The sequence below is a fragment of the Leptodactylus fuscus genome, chromosome 6, assembly GCF_031893055.1.
Source record: "Leptodactylus fuscus isolate aLepFus1 chromosome 6, aLepFus1.hap2, whole genome shotgun sequence".
NCBI lineage: Eukaryota > Metazoa > Chordata > Amphibia > Anura > Leptodactylidae > Leptodactylus > Leptodactylus fuscus.
The window spans coordinates 169,170,899-169,186,909 of NC_134270.1; positions in this window are offsets into that span (position 1 = coordinate 169,170,899).

Below are 16,011 nucleotides of genomic sequence, written 5' to 3' on the forward strand. Positions count from 1 at the left end.
TAAGTAATGTATGTACACAGGGACTGTACCAGCAGAATAGTGAGCGCAGCTCTGGAGTATAATACAGGATAAGTAATGTAATGTATGTACACAGTGACTGCACCAGCAGAATAGTGAGCGCAGCTCTGGAGTATAATACAGGATAAGTAATGTAATGTATGTACACAGTGACTGTACCAGCAGAATAGTGAGCGCAGCTCTGGAGTATAATACAGGATAAGTAATGTAATGTATGTACACAGTGACTGTACCAGCAGAATAGTGAGAGCAACTCTGGAGTATAATACAGGATAAGTAATGTAATGTATGTACACAGTGACTGCACCAGCAGAATAGTGAGCGCAACTCTGGAGTATAGTACAGGATGTAACTCAGGATCAGTACAGGATAAGTAATGTAAGACTGAGGAATTAATGCAGAAAACAATTTTAAAAAAATCAAAAAACAACGCAGCGGTAGCGGCTGTCGCCGGGCCCCTAATGTCCCGGGCCCTGTGGCAGCCCCTTACCCCTGCTACCCCGGTAGTTACACTACTGATAGTACTGGATTATTAAAGCAGAGAAGCTGGTTGTGTTATGATATGGACACAGATGATTGTATCTGCTATATAGGATGTGTGTTGTTCCCCTTTAAGTGGTATTGTACACAGTCATGCACTGAGACCTTAATACATTCTGTGCTCATCTTAAATATCAGCTCTCAGCATGTGGCAATTACCAAAAAGATGCCTGCTGATCCGAGCCGCCCAATTATAAGGGGGCCGTCAATTTTCCAACCCATCACATATCCAAATACAGAGACTTCCTGGCCTGTTCCATGTGATCGCACAGACGGAACATTAGGGGAACGGAGAAAGACTGCTAATTACTGTAGGGGGGCAATGCCCCCCCATCACCCCCTCCCCTCCCTCCCGATCCTAGGACTGAAGATTCACTGAAAACTTCTCAGATGATTAATAAGGACTTAATGGAAAGTCGGGAGCATTCCCAGCCCTGGCTATACATAGTATATACATATGTCCCTGCCAGCTGTTGGCAGGCACAGCATATGGGAAAACTGGCAGAAACAAAGGACTCCCAACTTATCAGAGGACCACTATGTCATGGAGTCTGGCTGATCAGCTGGGTGTCCTACTTTAAAGGGTTGTCTACTATCAGAGAGAGAGAGAGAGAAATCATATTGTTTTCATAATATTAATTGTTAATAATTGTATATAACTATATATGTACAGCTGGTATAACCTGGGTATCTCCTGTATATAATTATATATGTACAGCTGGTATAATCTGGGTATATACTGTATATAACTATATATGTACAGCTGGTATAACCTGGGTATATACTGTATATAATTATATATGTACAGCTGGTATAATCTGGGTATATACTGTATATAATTATATATGTACAGCTGGTATAACCTGGGTATACACTGTATATAATTATATATGTACAGCTGGTATAATCTGGGTATATACTGTATATAATTATATATGTACAGCTGGTATAACCTGGGTATCTCCTGTTTATAATTATATATGTACAGCTGGTATATTCTGGGTATCTCCTGTATATAATTATATATATACAGCTGGTATAATCTGGGTATATACTGTATATAATTATATATGTACAGCTGGTATAACCTGGGTATCTCCTGTATATAATTATATATGTACAGCTGGTATATTCTGGGTATCTCCTGTATATAATTATATATGTACAGCTGGTATAACCTGGGGATCTCCTGTATATAATTATATATGTACAGCCGGTATAACCTGGGGATCTCCTGTATATAATTATATATGTACAGCCGGTATAACCTGGGTATATACTGTATATCATTATATATGTACAGCTGGTATAACCTGGGTATACACTGTATATAATTATATATGTACAGCTGGTATAATCTGGGTATATACTGTATATAATTATATATGTACAGCTGGTATAACCTGGGTATCTCCTGTTTATAATTATATATGTACAGCTGGTATATTCTGGGTATCTCCTGTATATAATTATATATATACAGCTGGTATAACCTGGGTATATACTGTATATAATTATATATGTACAGCCGGTATAACCTGCGTATATACTGTATATAATTATATATGTACAGCCGGTATAACCTGGGTATATACTGTATATAATTATATATGTACAGCCGGTATAACCTGGGTATCTCCTGTATATAATTATATATGTACAGCCGGTATAACCTGGGTATCTCCTGTATATAATTATATATGTACAGCTAGTATAACCTGGGTATCTCCTGTATATAATTATATATGTACAGCTGGTATAACCTGGGGATCTCCTGTATATAATTATATATGTACAGCCGGTATAACCTGGGTATATACTGTATATAATTATATATATACAGCTGGTATAACCTGGGCATCTCTTGTATATAATTATATATGTACAGCCGGTATAACCTGGGTATATACTGTATATAATTATATATGTACAGCCGGTATAACCTGGGTATATACTGTATATAATTATATATGTACAGCTGATATAACCTGGGTATATACTGTATATAATTATATATGTACAGCTGGTATAACCTGGGCATCTCCTGTATATAATTATATATGTACAGCTGGTATAACCTGGGTATATACTGTATATAATTATATATGTACAGCTGGTATAACCTGGGCATCTCCTGTATATAATTATATATGTACAGCTGGTATAACCTGGGCATCTCCTGTATATAATTATATATGTACAGCCGGTATAACCTGGGCATCTCCTTGTATATAGTGATATTGAATACATACAGGACTCTATCACTTCAGTGAGATTTCTGACTATACAGATCACTTGTGACATCCGTAGAACAATAATCTCGTTTCCTCCGGAGTAGATCAAATGTAATTTTTCAGCTTTGATTCCCCTTTAGTGACATTTGTGCGGCGTGAAAATTGATTTCATGTCACCACTTAATACATTAAGCAGATAAGGAGCATATGGCGGCTGCTCTTATATCGTACATCAAGGACTTGTGATGACGGCGGCAACTGATTACCCAGAAGATCTACAGTTTAGGGGCCCTAATGGAGACCTGGGGGCCACGTAATTTACTACAGTATTTACTAATCTCCTCTAGACAAAGGAGGCAGTAAACATTTGGGGCACCTAAGACACTTTGGGTTGAAGAATGCTTCTGTGCCATCTGCTTCCAAGTCCGTGGCCTATACGTGCCAACAGCTGAAGGAAAGCTTTACAGATATGGGACCCTGTAGGGACCGCTGTTATATAACAGACCCCACATCTGCTCTGAGACTTCTGCACCCAGAGCGACTCACAGGATGAAATGTCATATGGATGTAAATGCGGCTCAGACGTGGATACAATATTTCCTGCGCAGATATTGGCTTGTGGCTCTCACCGGGATTTGGAGATCTTTAATATTTAAAGGTCTCATAATTCCTCATATACTGAGATGATATCTTGTCTTTGGGGCTTCAGGTACATGGCAGGCTCGGTTATGATGATACTTAAAGGGGAAGTACACCTGGAGTAGAAGTAGGTCTAGTTATGTAGTGGAATGGCAAAAAATTAGATTTTAGATAAAATGGCCCAGATTTATAACGGTGAGAACTACACCAGATTTATCACAGTGATCGATGCTGGATGAGAAATCTAATGTCCAGTCTATCTTTGTACCACCTTTTAACTGGCTTACACTGAGCTAGAAGGTGTTGACACAATTTTGGGGCATGATGGTGCATTTAACCCACGAGACTGTTCACCTACGCTCTATTCACTTCTATGGGACTAATGGAGATCACTATTCCGGAAGTCCCATAAATGTAAATAGACCGCAGGCTGAGCATGTCCTCTACTACACCTCCGTCTCCTGATCATTAAAGGGTCCCAGCAGTCAAATAAGATAGGTCATTGGCCATGTGACCAATGAACGTGACATTACATGACCTGTGAAAAGGAAATGGCTGATCTACGTGGATCTCGGGTGTGAGACCCCCCCCATGGATAGTCAAGGGCAGCTCACCATGAAAAAGTTAGGGCAGATATATTAAAAAAAATCCCCACTTGGGTCTCTGGCCTCTAGTCGGACGCCCATGTCCCTGAATGACAATCTATACCAGTTAGGAGATTTCCATTATAACTCATAATGGAAACTGGCATAAGTTCTAATGAATATACCGGTCACACCCTGCTCTGCCCACATTCACACAATGGTGCAGAACGGGTGCAAGTTAGGGCCAACTGTGTCCCGAAACATCATCCCTCAGCACCAAACAGGGATTCCTCATAAGAAAATTGCAAGAAAGTTGCAGAATTTCTCACTATACACTCATGGAATCCCCTTTAAAAATTGCAACATTGTATCGGTGTTTATCCAATAATAGAGCGGGGGGGATGCCATGTGTTCCTGGGCGCCGTGCCCGCTCCCGTCCTTTGTTCCAGCAGTTTATTTTCAGACTCTTCCTTTTGTTTGACGTTAATCTGTTTCTTCTTCTCTCGCCTTTCCAGAGGCTGCAGTCACTTCAGACGCTTCCTCCTCCTCCCGCTCCGTGTCTGTCGGCATCTTCAGATGATTCCCTTCTTCTTCTTCTTGTCTCTATTCCTGTTTGTCACTTTCCTATTTTCACATTTCATCTCGGCTCGGGAAGTTCTCAAAAATTGCGTTGGACTCCACAAAGCCTCCGCCACTCGGAGCGAGGCATCTCCCATCAATCAGGATGTCAGCATTTAGAAATTGGATTTCTCTTTTGTGGCGGCGCGCTTCGCACAAGTCGTTTCCACACAGTAACTTAATCGCCTCGATTGATTCAGTTTAATGATACTCCACAGGGGCTCGGCGGCGAAACGCGGCGTTCTGACGGATTTTTATTTTAACGGGCCCGGCTACTTTAATAATAGCTATTCATCTCATCAAGCCTAGGAAGGGAGAGTGTGCCCAGCGGTATTCGGAGATACAGAGAGGGAGGATCAGCCAATGGCTGCGCCGCGACGGCTCCGGCCGTAACAATACGTTATTATTAAGACGTCGCAGTTTAGTGCCTCGTTCCTGTAGTGCCTGCCATTAGGAGCGGCGGAGGCTGGAGAGGGGCTGTTAAGCTTCTCTTGTAAGTGCGATTTGATGTCCCGGGCCGCGTGCTGCGATTATTATATTAGCAGAAATATATAGCAATTAACCTTCCGCTTAGAAGGCGAAATTTTGTAATGCTCCGGAGGCGATGAGGATGTTCAGCTGCTGAGACCCCCAGTGATACGATGTAACCTGTAAGGGAACCAGGGAGTAAGTGTTCAATTTCTCTATAGCACCCCCGCAGGGGAAATGAAGCATTACACTGTGTCCATTGAAATCAATAAGCTGTCTGTGTAATGCATGGACATGTTGGGTCCTCCAAGGCAGAATATGTAATCTTACCTTCTTCTTACAAGGTGAAATTTCAGGACGCTCTAGGGGGTTTAAAGCAGGTTATCCTGATTCAGGTTGTTCTCCTGCTGAGACCCCCAGTGACCATCCTGATAGCTAGTGTTTAATTTCACTATAGCACCCCTACAGGGAAAACAAATCATTACACCCTGTCCACTAAAATCAATAAGATTCCTATGAAATACAGTGTTTCCCAAACAGATTTAGGACACTTTTGGAAAAAAAATATCTCCCCAGTGCACCTCTACCAAAATATATTTTTCCCAAAAAATTCAGAGTATAATAGGTGGTGGCCCAGGGAAGGTTTGGCCTCTTAGGACACGTAAATCTTTTACTATCAAGCCACATGACCACTTATACGCCACATAACTATACTCCTATATACCCCTATATGCTATAGTACGTGGGGGCCACAGTAAGGGAGATTATAGTATATGGCTCATGATGAGGAAGCATTATACTGTGTGGGGCCCGCAATGAGAGGGATTATAGTGCAGAGGCCACTATGAGGGAGCATTATACTATGTGGGGATCACAAGTGATATTATGGTGTGGGGGCTGCAGCAAGGAAGCATTATAGTGTGGGGAGCTATAATGAGGGAACATTATACGACGTGGACCCCACAGTAAGGGGGATTATAGTGCAGGTGCCATGATGAGGGAGCATTATACTGTGCGGTACCCATAATAAGGGGGAGGGTTATAGTGTAGGTGCCATGATGTGAGAGCATTATACTATGTGGGGGACCATAATGAAGGAACATTATACTATGTCAGGCCCACAGTAAGGGGGATTATAGTGCAGGTGCCATGATGTGAGAGCATTATATTTTGTGGACCCACAATGAGGTCGATTATAGTACATGGGCCACAATGAGGGAACATTATACTATGTGGAGCCCACAATAAGGGGGATTATAGTGCAGGTGCTATGATGTGAGAGCATTATACTATGTGGACCCACAATGAGGTCGATTATAGTGCAGGTTCCATAATGTGAGAGCATTATACTATGTGGGGACCACAATGAGGGGGATTATACTGCAGAGGCCTTGATGAGGGAGCATTATACTATGTGGGGTGCCACAATGAGGGAACATTATACTATGTGGGGCTCACAATAAGGGGGATTATAGTGCATAGACCATGATCAGCGAGCATTATATTGTGTGGGGACAACAAGGAGGGCACAATACACTGTAAGGACCGCAAAGAGAACATTATACTGTGTGGGCCCACAAAGGGGCATGATATTGCATGGGGACAGTGCATTTTACTGTATGGAGCTACAAAGGGCCTGGTTAGGATTGGGTCGGGCAATAGACGACTTGGGCAGCATGTCTCTATTCCATTACTCTGGGGATATTCAGGTAGATTCCCTTGGCCATCCATTGAATGACGTCCCTACATTCTGCTATAAGGTCTCTGATATTATTTGCATTTAACTTTCTTTTCAGGGTGAAGGTAAAAGATAATGGTGCCGGATCAATGAGACGTCCGATGACTCCGAACAGCTATCACCAGATGTGACACCTCCCAATAGTGCGGATCGACATGACGGGGAGATGGATGTATGAGCAGGCGACAAGTAGCTGTCCTGTCCTTCCTTGTATACGGATAAAGGAATGTATATATATCATTGGATTTGCCGCAGTGCATTATGGGAGATGTTGATTTAGCATGGAGGGGGTAGAGCATGGTAATGTGGGTGGGGAGAATATGGCATGGAGAGGGTGGAGCATGACCGGGAGGGGGTGGAGCATGGAACAGAGTGGGAGGAGTATGACACAGAGAGGGTGGAGCTTTATACAGGCAGGGGCGGAGTATGGCACAGGGGTTCTCTCTTTGGTGTTCTGTCTGAAGTGTCCCTTTAAAAAACAAGTTAGAGAAGTTTCCCTGCACGGCCCATTGATTGTGACGTCCCCTCGTGGACCGAATCATTCTTATAAATAGACAGGGGGCATCAAAGCCAAACGATGTGAATGGGAAATAAATCGTCTGTGAAATTCAATTTGTCCATTTAATTAAACAATATTTCATATTTACATCTCTGCAGCACGTCAGCCCTGCCCAGGGCACGAGACCATGCACAATGGCTGGAACCTGCATGAAATATTAATATCATCCTAACACAACTAGGCCGGGATATCCTGATGGGTAATGGAGGGACCATTCATCATATGGCAGGAGGCGGGGGAGGGGAGTGCGGGTGTAATTAGAGGGTACGTTCCACTTCGCTGCCTGTGATAGAGGAGACACCAAAATACTAGAAAAGGATCCTGTACCTGGTACTTAAAGGAAAACTCCGCTCATCTTATAATGTGACAGTCACGACCTTCCTATGGTAGAACATCGATCATCAGACGCTCTGATTGTAGAACAAATATTATACATAGTATATAGATGTCTATTCACACACTGAGATAGCTATGTATAGAGTGGTGCTGTCCTCTCCTGGGCCTCAGTATAAGGAGTATACAGTATAACTGGTGCTGTATACAGTGGTGCTGCCCGTCTCCCGGGTCTCAGTATGAGGAGTATACAATATCACTGGCGCTGTATACAGTGGCGCTGCCCATCTCCTGGAGTATACAGTATAATTGGCACTGTATACAGTGGCGATGCCTGTCTCCTGGAGTATACAGTATAGCTAGCGCTGTATACAGTGGTGCTGTCCGTCTCCCGAGTCTCAGTATGAGGAGTATACAATATCACTGGCTCTGTATACAGTGGCGCTGCCCATCTCCTGGAGTATACAATATCACTGGCGCTGTATACAGTGGCGCTGCCCATCTCCTGGAGTATACAGTATCACTGGCTCTGTATACAGTGGCGCTGCCCGTCTCCTGGAGTATATACTGTATCACTGGCGCTGTATACAGCGGCGCTGCCTGTCTCCTGGAGTATATACAGTATCACTGGCTATGTATACAGCAGTGCTGCCTGTCTCGTAGAGTATATACAGTATCACTGGCTCTGTATACAGCGGCACTGCCCGTCTCCTGGAGTATACGGTATAATTGGCGCTGTATACAGCAGTGCTGCCCGTCTCCTGGAGTATACGGTATAATTGGCGCTGTATACAGCAGCCCTGCCCGTCTCCTGGAGTATACAATATCACTGGCTCTGTATACAGCGGCGCTGCCTGTCTCCTGGAGTATACAATATCACTGGCTCTGTATACAGCGGCGCTGCCCGTCTCCTGGAGTATACAATATCACTGGCTCTGTATACAGCGGCGCTGCCCGTCTCCTGGAGTATACAATATCACTGGCTCTGTATACAGCGGCGCTGCCCGTCTCCTGGAGTATACAATATCACTGGCTCTGTATACAGCGGCGCTGCCCGTCTCCTGGAGTATACAATATCACTGGAGCTGTATACAGCGGCGCTGCCCGTCTCCCGGGCCTCAGCCTGGCATCATATGACTCATCGCCTGCAGTTCCGCTGATTTGGATCCAGTTCCCCGGAGTTCTCTGGGCACAGATGCCAGTAATTGTAAATTAATTTTGCGATCTGCTCAGTGTCCCTTCCTCCCGATGCCGGCGCTCTCTGGAGGGGGCGCCTGTAGGGGGCAGCTTCAGCTGTGAGCTCAGTTACCTAGGACTCATTTAACCTTTTCATTCCCAACAACCTATGAAGATACTGCAAAAGTCCTTGAATCACCCTATTAAGCTTATCATCTGTCTCTAGGAAAGCTGGGTGACAACTCTCTAGTTATAGATGGTTTTCACCCAGCTTTCCCAAAATCAGATAGAATGATGAGACGTCATATGCCATATACTACAATGTTCCCAACTTTTTTAGATTCTTCTTATTTTAATAAATTTGACCCCCTCTATTAGAATTAGAGATGAGCAAACTGGATCGTGAAGAGTTGGATTTGTTACAAATGTTTAAAAAAATTTTTATTCAACCCAAAACTTTTGGGGTTTGAGACCCTCGAACCACTGTCAGCATATAATAATCGGAGGCTCCCTTGCGGTCACCTTTGGTCACCCGGAGCCTGTGACATCACTCACAAAGGAGGAAGATGACCAAAGTGGGCCCCGAGGGAGCGCTGGATGCCGTGAGAGAGGCCAGGAGAGCGGGATGAGGCGAGTATCAGTATTTATTATACTTCCGCACCCCCCCTTGGCCTCCCACTATTATACCCTGGGAACCCCAATAATATTACTTCCTGAAAAAGGTGGACAGACCCGGCAAATATTTGGGAAACAAATTTTGCAAGGTTCGCTCATCTCTTGTCACAAAGAGGAGGTCTCTTAGGTGTGTAAAGGGTACTTTGTATGGGGGGCCGCCATCTACAAGGGCACCATCATGGTACCTATAGGGAGGACACTATGGTATGGACACACATGGGCAGTGTACATGTTAGAAGGGCAAAGACGAGAGCTCCTGGGCCCCAATGCAATATCTCAGGACCCCATATACAAGGGTACCATAGTGCCTATAGTGATGGGTACTATGGTACAGACATTCGTGGGCAGGGTACATGTTAGATGGGCAGAGACGTAACATAAAGCTCCTCAGCCCAAAAGCAATGTCAGGACCCCCATCTACAAGGGCACCATAGTACCTATAGGGAGGGGCACTATGGTACGGACATCCATGGGCTGGATACATGTTAGATGGGCAGAGATATAACATGAAGCTCTTGGTCACGAATGCAATGTCAGGACCCCCATCTACACGGGCACCATAGTACCTATAGGGAGGGTCTCTATGGTACGGTCACTTGTGGGCTGGGTACATGTTAGATGGGAAGAGACGTAACATGAAGCTCCTGGGCCCCAATGCAATAAGTCATTATATAATATACTGTTTGTGATATTGGTCTCCTCATTTTTGGAAGAGACATTATAGGCCCCTTATGGATGGGGTTACCTGGGGACATCAGTAGACCCCCCTCCCCGGAGGGTAAACCACTTGCGGCTCCATCTTCGTTCCCCTCCCTTCTCGCCATTTAACACAAAACTTCCCGCTTCCCCTTGAGAGGCGAACAATCGGCATCAATCATCAGCACTTACTGTCCTCATCCTCCAGACACCGCGCGCCCCTCACAAAAGGCCTATCAATCATTAGCAATTAACACTCCAGGGATTTCTGACAGCCAACGTGGAAATACACGAGCCGCACTTTATTCCGGAACGATTAGACGGTTAGAGAAGGCGCAGGTATAGGGGAGGGGGATGCAGCTCCGCAGCACAGACTGCAGCTTAATGAGACCCCAACACTTCTCTGTGCCATGGAAATGTGACCGCACAATGGAAAAGTCAATTCCCCCCTCCCCAAATATATACACCGCAGGGTACAAGAAGAGGTGGAAGAGGACCAGGGAGGATTACACAGAGGAACGGAGACGTATAACGGGGGGCGGACGTGACTTATTTCGAAAACTTATCATCAGAAGATATTTACTATAGAGGATTGTAATTCACGTGGAGATGAGAAACCAAATGTGAATTACAATGGGGATGTGAGATGTAGATAGATAGATAGATATATAGGAGATAGATAGATAGATAGATAGATAGATAGATAGATAGATAGATAGATAGATGTCATTTGGGCCATGGTCATTTGCAATCCAGTCTGCAATCCAAGTGTGCATCTAAGTATAGTACTCAGAATTATGCCAGAATGAAGGAGACTGCCATCCACCATCCATTTTTGTCATCTCACCCTCTTTGCATTCTCTGTCCACAGGTATGTGTGTATATAGCACATGAAATATACTCCTGTGCCCTGTATAAGTGATTCCCTGCCTGCTACTGTCACTCAATCTTTCTGTTGGTATGTGTGTATATATCACTTTGTAGCCATTATATCAGTTGTTACCTGCCTGTAATCCCTGTTGTGCTCTTCCCCCTGTCTCATTTCCTTTTCTTTGATTCTGGCCTGAGTGCGTCTGCTTAAATGCCCACCCCTATTCACACCTGATAGACATCTAACAGACCTGGCCTGTATAAATGTAATAGCTGAGGTCATTTGGGCCGTGGTCATTTGCAATCCAAGTGTGCATCTAAGTGTAGTGCTCAGTATTATGCCAGAATTGAACCAGAAGGGAACAGAAGGTAACATAATCCAACTGCTGTAATCTACTCACTTTCCTAACAGAAATGTTGCTCCCTTTACTCACTGTTGTTCTCCCAATCCTTGTAAAATCCACTTTTCCACCCCAAACCAGCCTTGTCAGCAAAGAAATCCTCATCTCTCTCTCTCTCCTACCCCACCACATAACTTTCTCTGCACAGCTCCTCACAAACCTGCAGGCTTTCCGCCCCAGACGCATACAACCCCCCCACAGCCTCTCCTACCTACACCTGCTGTCCCTCTCCCTGCTCCTCCTTACCTCTGGAGACATATCTCCTAATCCTGGACCTCCACTGCAAATCTCCACTGTCGGCCGTTTCCCCACACCTCGCGCTAGTGTGTGGAACCCCCGAAATCTCAAACCAATCTCACTCACTCCTACCCCTCCCCCTGCCCTCCCCGGTGCACTATGGAATGCCCGCTCCGTATGTAATAAACTTGCCTACATCCACGACCTTTTCATTCACAATGATCTTACATTTCTTGGTCTCACAGAAACATGGCTGACACCCTCAGACACAGCCTCCCCCGCTGTAGTCGCCTATGGAGGTCTGCACTTCTCACATACTCCCCGCCCCAACAACAAACCTGGTGGAGGTGTAGGCATCCTCCTGTCAGACAAGTGCTCATTCGCCCCTATCCAAGCGCTACCTGCCCTTAGCCCCCCCTCCTTTGAAGTGCATTCTGTTCGTAACTACTCACCCTACAACCTCCAACTGGCCGTCTTATACCGACCGCCAGGACCTACCGCTGCCTTCATCGACCACTTCACCACCTGGCTCACACACTTCCTATCTACAGACACCCCCACCATCATCATGAGGGACTTCAACATCCCCATCAACACAGACCACCCTTCTGCCTCCAGTCTCCTGTCCCTCACCACCTCCTTTGGTTTCTCCCTTTGGTCCTCTTCTGCCACCCACACAAAAGAGGGCACACTAGACCTAATATTCACCCGCCTCTGCTCCATATGCAGTCTCTCTAACTCTCCGTCCACACTCTCAGACCACAACCTGCTCACGTTCTCTGTCCTCTCCAACCGACCCCCCACTCTCTCAACCACCACGCCCCAACAGGAACCTCAACCGCCTTGACACCTGCACCCTCTCAGACTCACTCCTACCACTCACTGACATATCCTCAATTCAGGACACAGATGCCGCTGCTGCCTTCTATAATACCACCATTACCTCAGCCCTTGATTCTGTAGCCCCCTACACAAACTCCAGAGCCCGACCAACCAATAGACAACCCTGGCACACCGACCAGACTAAAAAACTGAGACCTGCCTTGCGGGTTGCAGAGCACCTCTGGAAGAAAAGCCACTCCCAGGAGGATTTCCTCAAGTACAAAGAAGCAGTTCTCACATTTAAGAACGCACTCACCGCCGCCAAGCAGGTCTACTTCACCACACTCATATCCGCACTCTCTCGCAACCCCAAACAGCTATTCTCCACCTTCAACTCCCTCCTCCTTCCTCCCGCCCCCTCTCCAACATCACTTATCTCAGCTGACGACTTTGCCTCTTACTTTAAAACTAAAATTGACACCATCAGAGACAGTCTCGCCCTACACCCCCGACAACCCCTCTACCCAACTACTCGCTGCTCCCCATCCCTGACCTGTTTCTCCTCCATCACTGATGAAAAACTCTCCTCCCTAATCTCCAAATCCCACCTCACCTCCTGCGTGCTCGACCCGATTCAGTCACATCTCATCCCCAAGCTCACTGAAGTCATTACTCCAGCCCTAATCCATCTCTTCAATCTATCCTAACCAATGGATCCTTCCCCTCAGCCTTCAAACACGCCACTGTTACACCTATACTTAAGAAACCGTCCCTCGACCCGTCCTCTCCTACCAACTATCGTCCCATCTCACTGCTCCCGTACGCCTCAAAACTTCTTGAGCAGCATGTCCACTCAGAACTCTCCTCCTATCTCTCATCCAACCTGCTCTGTGACAGACTTCAGTCAGGCTTCAGACCCCGGCACTCCACTGAAACTGCCCTAACAAAAGTCACTAATGACCTGCTAACCGCCAAAGCCGAGCGCCATTACTCTGTCCTCCTCCTCCTTGACCTCTCCTCTGCCTTTGACACAGTTGACCACTCCCTCCTGTTAGAAATTCTCTCATCCCTTGGTATCTCAGACCTGGCCCATTCCTGGATCTCCTCATACCTCTCTGACCGCACATTCAGCGTCTCCCACTCGCACACCACCTCCTCACCTCGCCCTCTCTCTGTAGGTGTCCCCCAAGGCTCCATCCTAGGACCCCTCCTGTTCTCTATCTACACCCTTGGCCTGGGCCAACTCATTGAATCTCATGGTTTCCAGTACCATTGCTACGCCGATGACACCCAAATCTACATCTCTGGACCAGACATTACCTCCCTGCTGGCCAGAGTTCCAGATTGTTTAGCGGCCGTAGCCTCCTTCCTCTCCTCCCGCTTTCTCCAACTCAACATGGAGAAAACAGAGTTTATCATCTTCAGCCCATCCAGTATGGCCCCTCCACCTGACCCATCTATCTAAGTTAATGGAACCACAATTACCCCTGTCCTACAGGCCCGATGCCTTGGAGTAACCCTGGACTCTGACATCCTTCAAGTCACATATTCAAGCCCTCAACACCTCCTGCCGCCTCCAGCTCAAGAACATCCACCGAATCCGCTCCTTCCTCACCCCAGAAACGACCAAGATGCTCGTCCAGGCCCTCATAATTTCCCGCCTAGACTACTGCAACACCCTTCTGCATGGACTCCCAGCTAACACCCTCGCCCCCCTCCAGTCCACCTTAAACTGCGCTGCTTGCTTAATCCACCTCACCCCCCGATCTTCATCGGCTGCTCCCCTCTGCCAGTCCCTCCACTGGCTACCTATAGCCCAGCGAATTGAGTTCAAGCTACTAACGCTAACATACAAAGCCATCCACACCCTGTCCCCTCCATATATCTCTGACCTCATCTCCCGCTACCTGCCCCCACGTAACCTCAGATCCTCCAATGACCTCCTACTCCGCTCTGCTCTCATCCGCTCCTCACACAACCGTCTCCAAGATTTCTCCCGTACATCCCCCGTACTCTGGAACTCCTTACCAAGACACATAAGACTGACCCCCACAATCACAGGATTCAAGAAGGCCCTGAAGACTCCCCTATTCAGGAAGGCCTACAACCTCCAATAACACTATCACCGCACCGCCATCTGTACAGTCTCCCCCTCTCCTTCTGTCTCTACCCCCCTTCCCCATAGATTGTAAGCCCTCGCGGGCAGGGCCCTCTACCCCACTGTGCCAGTCGGTCATTGTTAGTATTATATCTACCTGTATATTCTGTGTACTGTATGTAACCCCCAAATGTAAAGCACCATGGAATTAATATAATAATGTACAGCACCATGGAATTAATATAATAATTTAGAGCACCATGGAATTAATGGTGCTATATAAATAAACAATAATAATAATAATAATAATAATAATAATAATAATAATAAAAAATAATAATAGATAGATAGATAGATAGATAGATAGATAGATAGTAGCCTCAGTTATCCTGGATCCATACCCCGTGCTCGGCCTTTGTTCTGTGATACTATCTTAGCCGGTATACTTTGGGCACATGGCGGTGAATAGAACATTATGCAGATAATTCCGGCAGATCTTGGTGACAGAACATATTGAGATGAACTTTGCTAGGATTCGCTATCACTTACATTATAAAGATTCGTTCTGTTCTCCCTGGGAAAGATAATAAAGTCTTCCCATTGTTCAGACTCCGACCATTGTCTGAGGAAAATTAGATGTTTCCAGACAAGATATTCTGATGTCACATGACACAAGACAGGAAACTTCTGTAGATTTTCTTATAGAAAATATTATAGCATTGAACAGTCTCATGGGACTAGGGCTGTGTTCACACTACTCGCAGATTCCTTCACAGTTTGGGCAGATTTGACAGACAGAATAACACTTGCTGCTCATCAATATGACAGAATCCACAATGGGCGCTGATGGTGTCCTTTATACATACACGGGATCCCTCGCTCACCAGTCGTGGCCTATGTGGGTGTATCACTGTGAGTGTGATCACATTCCAGTATACACAGAGGCCGCAACAGTAGTGTGAACTCAACCTTAGAGACTGAGTCCTGCCCGTCTGAGTCCTGCCCGTCTGAGTCCTGCTCGGCTGAGCTGTTCTTTGCATTCTGTAGTTACTCCCATGGTACAAACCTAGATATACCTGTGGTCCAGGCACCGTCTTCATTGCCCCAATTTTGTATGACACTTGTGGTGCCCCCTGCTGGTCAGTTATCACAGAAGTTATCACTTCAGTTTATTAGGAAACATCTACAGATCAACAAATTCCTGAAGCTGAACGTCTCTGCTAGGGAGAATTCTGCAGTGTGAACATTCCCTTAATCACAACACCCCGACTCAGGACTGACCCCACAACTAGCGCCATCCAAGAC